Genomic DNA, 5,652 nt, shown 5'->3' with positions numbered 1-5,652 from the left:
CATTCTCAAGAACTACAACTCACTGAGTCTTAGCCCCGCCTACGTTCCTCATTTCCCCTTGTCCCATGAGAAGGAACTACATCCAACCCCCTCTTATTCGTCTTATTCATCTGCAGACAACCACTTCCTTGGGCAAGTCTCAGCCGCCGGATTCTCAAACCTTGCTAAACGTGACAGTAAGCATTGGCCCAATAAATACGAAGGGTGATCAGGCCTCAGGAGGTGATTCAACTGCAGATATCTGGTCTCGCTTGAGTAAGCAGGAGGCCACACAATCTCAAAATGTGCAGTTCATGCAGAATGTGTCCGAACGTCTCGATTCTCTCTGTGTTGCCATGACGGCCCCTCAAGTATCGACGGCTGCTCCCACATTAGCACCTCCGGTCCCACTTCTGCCTGTACCAGTATCACTTCCACGGTTACATTTGCTATCACCCAGTAAGTTCGATGAGAATCCAAAACAATGGCGCAGGTTTCTTAACCAGTGCGAAATCCAGCTCGAACTACAGTCGGCCAACTTCCCATCAGCACGAACCAAGGTAGCCTATATAATTTCTTTGCTTACTGGGCAAGCATTGGAATGGGTCTCACCTTTGTGGGAGAAGACCGATCCCATCCTGTCTAACTATTCAGAGTTCGTAGCCATCTTTCGAAGAATCTTCGACGAACCGGGCAGGACTTCTGCCGCCTCATTAGAGATCCTGCGCCTGCGTCAGGGCACACATACGGTGATCCAGTTTCGTACTCTCTCCTCAGAACTGAACTGGAATGAGGAGGCTCTCATTGCAGCTTTCTGGAGCGGTCTCTCCGAAAAGATCAAAGATGACCTGCAACTCAGGACGTTCCAGATAAGTTGGATAAATTGATTTCCTTATGTAATAAATTAGACCTGAGGTACAGAGAACGCTGTATGGAGAGATCGCGGTCTGATCATCCTAAGCCTCGAGTCGTTCTTCCGCCAAGATCATCATCACCAACTACCGATCAACCCATGCAGATCAATCGTTCCCGTCTCTTCAACGAAGAACGTCAGAGACGGCGACAAGTGAACCTATGCCTGTATTGTGGTGCGTCAGTTCATTTAGTTAAATCCTGCAGTCAACGTCCGGGAAACGCCCGCTCCTTGCCTGTGCTGGAGAGGTCAAGCTAGGAGAATTCTCGGAATTACTTGCCAAGAAAGAGTCTGTCTTGTTAACTCACCTGGAGCTCCCTTCTTCCTCTCTTCTCATCCCTGCACTACTTGACTCCGGAGCTGCCGAAAGCTTCATTACCTCAGCTCTGGTTAAATGATCAGGAATACCAACTGTCCGTTTGGATCGTACCATTTCAATTACTTTGGTGGATGGAAGTCATATTACTGAGGGAATCATATCCTTTCGTTCTATCCCTCTCAAGTTGTAGGTCGGAGTTCTTCATTCCGAAAATATCTATTTTCTTGTAATTCCTTAAGCCTCTCACGAACTGATCCTAGGATTTCCGTTGTTAATAAAACACAATCCCCACATACACTGGCAGACCATGGATGTTCTCTCTTGGGGACGAAACTGCTTCCAGAACTGTTTGCCCTCAGTAAGACCCCTCTGTTCTTCCAGCCTTCCTGTGGAATACCAGGCCTTTCAAGATGCTTTCAGTAAGCATGGGGTGGACACCTTGCCTCCGCATCGCACTTGGGATTGTCCCATTGATCTGGTACTAGGCAAAACTCCTCTCCGAGGTCGAACCTATCCTCTCTCACTCCCTGAGACACAGGCCATGTCGAAGTATATCCGGGAGAATTTGGATAAAGGGTTCATCAGGTCTTCCACCTCTCCGGCCGGGGTTTTTTTTTTGTCAAGAAGAAGGATGAGGGTCTGTGGCCCTGTATTGACTATAGAGGTCTCAACGACATAACAATTAAGAACAGATATCCGTTGCCTCTAATTCCAGAACTATTGTTAAAGGAGTTGTTTACTCCAAATTGGACTTACGGGGGCCTACAATCTTATACGTAGTCGCTCAGGTGACGAATGGAAGACGGCATTTAATACCCACGATGGTCATTACGAATACCTGGTAATGCCTTTCGGCCTGTGTAACGTCCCAGACGTCTTTCAAGAATTCGTTAACAAAATTTTCAGAGATCTCCTCTATGACTGCTTGGTGGTATATTTAGATGACATCCTCATCTTTTCCAGGGATCTGAAGACCCATCTAGAACAAGTCAGAGAGGTTCTAACTCGTTTACAGAGGAATCAATTATTCTGTAAATTAGAGAAGTGCACCTTCGAAGTACCCACGATTCCATTCCTCGGTTACATCCTCTCAGGACAGAAGTTACCGATGGACCCCGCTAAAGTGCAGGCGATCCAGGATTGGTCGCTTCCAGCTACCCTTAAGGGGGTTCAATGTTTTCTGTGATTCGCTAACTTCTACCGAAGATTTATTCAGAATTATTCTTCTGTCATAGCTCCCATTACCGCATTAACCAGGACAGGTGCAGAACCTGCCAAGTGGTCTCCGGAGGCTTTAGAAAACTTTTTGTCTTTAAAGGAAGCCTTCATGACCGCCCCTGTCCTTCGACAACCCGATCTCAGCCGTCCATTCCTGGTGGAGGTTGATGCCTCCACTGTAGGAGTAGGAGCAGTATTGTCCCAGCTCTTCGAGGACAAGAAGGTCCATCCCTGTGCATTCTTCTCACGAAGATTTTCTCCCGCTGAACAGAACTACGCTATTGGGAAACAAGAATTACTAGCAATTAAATTAGCCTCTGAGGAGTGGAGGTATTTGTTGGAGGGAGCTCAGCATCCAATCGCGGTAACCATAGATCACAAGAACCTCCTATATCTACAATCTGCTCGATGTTTCAACCAACGCCAAGCAAGATGGGCACTCTTCTTTACCCGTTTTAACTTTAAACTTAGTTACCGACCAGGTTCCCTCAACAAAAAAGCAGATGCATTATCTCGTTCCCTAAGTTCTGAAGAACCCTCTGATCGTTCAAAAGAGCAATTTATCTTGGAGTCCACCTCTTTCTCAGCAACTAATACTTCTCCACTTCCTCATCCTAATATTCGTTACACCAAAATCTTCGCAAGAAACTTCTTACATGGGCTCACTTCTCCTCCTTCATGGGCCATGCAGGTGGTCATAAAACATTCAAATTTATTCAGCGCTCCTACTGGTGGCCTCATCTCAGAACTGATGTTCAGGAAGTCGTGGCTGCTTGTCCAAAGTGTGCCCAACATAAAAGTCCCAAAGGTCCTCCAGCTGGGTTACTCCATCCGTTACCTGTACCACAAAGACCATGGACGCATATTTCTATGGACTTTATTACTAATGGTCTGGCAGACGAAATACCGTGTGGGTCATAGTTGACCGGTTCTCTAAAATGGCACACTTCGTTCCCCTGGCTAGTCTTCCATCAGCATCCCAGTTGGCAAAATTATTCATAGTAGAGATTTTCCGACTCCATGGTCTACCGCAGGAAATCATATCTGATAGAGGTCCTCAGTTTGTGGCCAAGTTTAGGAGGTCCCTATGTACTGTTCTCTGTGTGAAATTAAATTTCTCCTCAGGATATCATCCCCAAACAGATGGTCAAACAGAGAGAGTGAACCAGGACCTGGAGACATTTCTACGTTTATTCATGTCCTCCTCTCAAGACAACTGGCTGGACTTTCTCCCATTTGCAGAATTTGCCCATAACAATCTCTATCATTCTGCTACAAAATCTTCTCCATTCTTCATAAATTATGGTTATCATCCAAAAGCTCCACAAGGCCCTGCTTAATACATCCAAGAGGTATAAGACCTATGCAGATCTGAAGCAAAAAGCTGTAAAAAGTCTTAAGGTGGGAGATCGGGTTTGGGTTTCCACACGTAACCTAAGGTCGAAAATTCCTACTAAAAAGTTTGCTCCCAGATTTATTGGGCCCTACCCAATCGAAAAAGTATTAAATCCTGTGGCTTACAAGGTGAAGTTGCCTCGCTTTTAAGAATCCCTAATGTGTTTCATATTTCTCTTTTAAAACCATTGGTACTTAATCGATTTAGAGCTACTCTACCTAAATCTCCCAAGATCCCATCAGCACAAGGAGACGAATTTGAGATTCACAAGATCCTCGACTCAAGCAGACGATATGGTCGCATCCAGTACCTTGTTGATTGGAAAGGATATGGACCAGAGGAAAGGTCTTGGGTAGGAGCAGAAGATGTCCATGCTCCAAGACTTCTTCGGACATTTCATGCCAAGTTTCCAGCTAAACCATATAGGTGTCCGGATTCCACCCGCAAATGGGTGGGTTCTGTCAGCGCCCGGGGTCTTACTCGTGTGCTGGGGCCGCGGGGCTGGCTTCACAGGCAGCTTGTAAGCAGCAGCGGAGGAGGGCTGCCGCAGCGGGTCCGTGGGCAGCGGCGTGAGGGGGTTCGCTCGTGGCAGCGGGATGTCGCTGCAGCGGGTCTCTCTTGCCGGAATGTTGCTAAGAAACAAGGGGCAGTGAGCTGTGTGGCTATGCAGAGATGTCTGATTATTGGGTGCCGCCATGTTGGAGACCACGTCTGAGGCATAGTTTGGCTTCCTGTTTCCTTCCAGTCAATCCAGGGAGAGTTCTCCTTACAAAAGGGGGCTGGTTTATGACAGGGAGGCCAGTGCTTCAAGTTACAACTCTGTTGTAAGTGCTTTAGCCCTGTGCTCCCAGAATTCTTGCCGTGTTCTGGTTTCTCCTAACCCTGCTTAGCCGGTTCTCAGTTGCTGCTGCAGCCCTGCCGTTCCTAACCTACTGCTGCCTGTGGATGCGCTCCAGAAAAACCCGGTCCAGTTAAACCCTTTGTTCACGGATGGCCTCTGTCTTTCTGCCTCATTTTTCAAGCCACAGTCCGCAGATCTTTGTCTCCAGCCACGTCTTTGAACCACCATCCACAGTTCCACAGTTCATTATCTATAACCTCGTCTTTCAATCCACAGTCCTTTGTCTCCAGCCACGACTTTTATTACCATTCAGTTCCACAGTTCATTATCTACAGTCTCGTCTTTCAAACCACAACCCGCAGTTCTTTGTCTACAACTGTCTTTTAGTCAACGTCCACAAGCCACAGTTCTCTACCTCAGCCTCATTCTCAAGAACTACAAATTACTGACTCTTAGCCCCGCCTACGCTCCTCATTTCCACTTGTCCCATGAAAAGGAACTACGTCCAACCCCCTCGTCTTATTCATCTGCAGAAACCACTTCCTTGGGCAAGTCTCAGCTGCCGGATTCTCAAGCCTTGCTAGACGTGACAGAAGACTCGCTGAGTGGGGGGTTAAAAACAACCTGTTATTAAACAGTAAGAAAACTAAGGAGGTTGTGATAGACTTTAGGAAATCTAAAAAAAACAGCATCTGTCCGCTGTTTTTGAATGGTGCGGAGGCGGAAAGGGTTACCGATGTGACATTTTTGGGGATTAAGTTCACAGAGGATTTATCAAGGTCCTTGCATATCATGTCTGTGGTCGGGAAGGCTCAGCAGCATCTTTTTTTCTTACGCAAGCTCCGAGTAGCAGGTCTGCAGCAATAGACTCTTGTTAACTTTTATCGCTGCGTGATTGAGAGCTTGCTGACCTACGAGATCACGGTGTGGTATGGTAATGCCAAGTGTTCGGATCTTGTTGACTTGTAAAGAGTGATTAAATCCGC

This window comes from Pseudophryne corroboree, unplaced genomic scaffold (assembly GCF_028390025.1).
Source record: "Pseudophryne corroboree isolate aPseCor3 unplaced genomic scaffold, aPseCor3.hap2 scaffold_1379, whole genome shotgun sequence".
Taxonomy (NCBI): Eukaryota; Metazoa; Chordata; class Amphibia; order Anura; family Myobatrachidae; genus Pseudophryne; species Pseudophryne corroboree.
Note: the sequence above shows the minus strand (reverse complement) of the source record.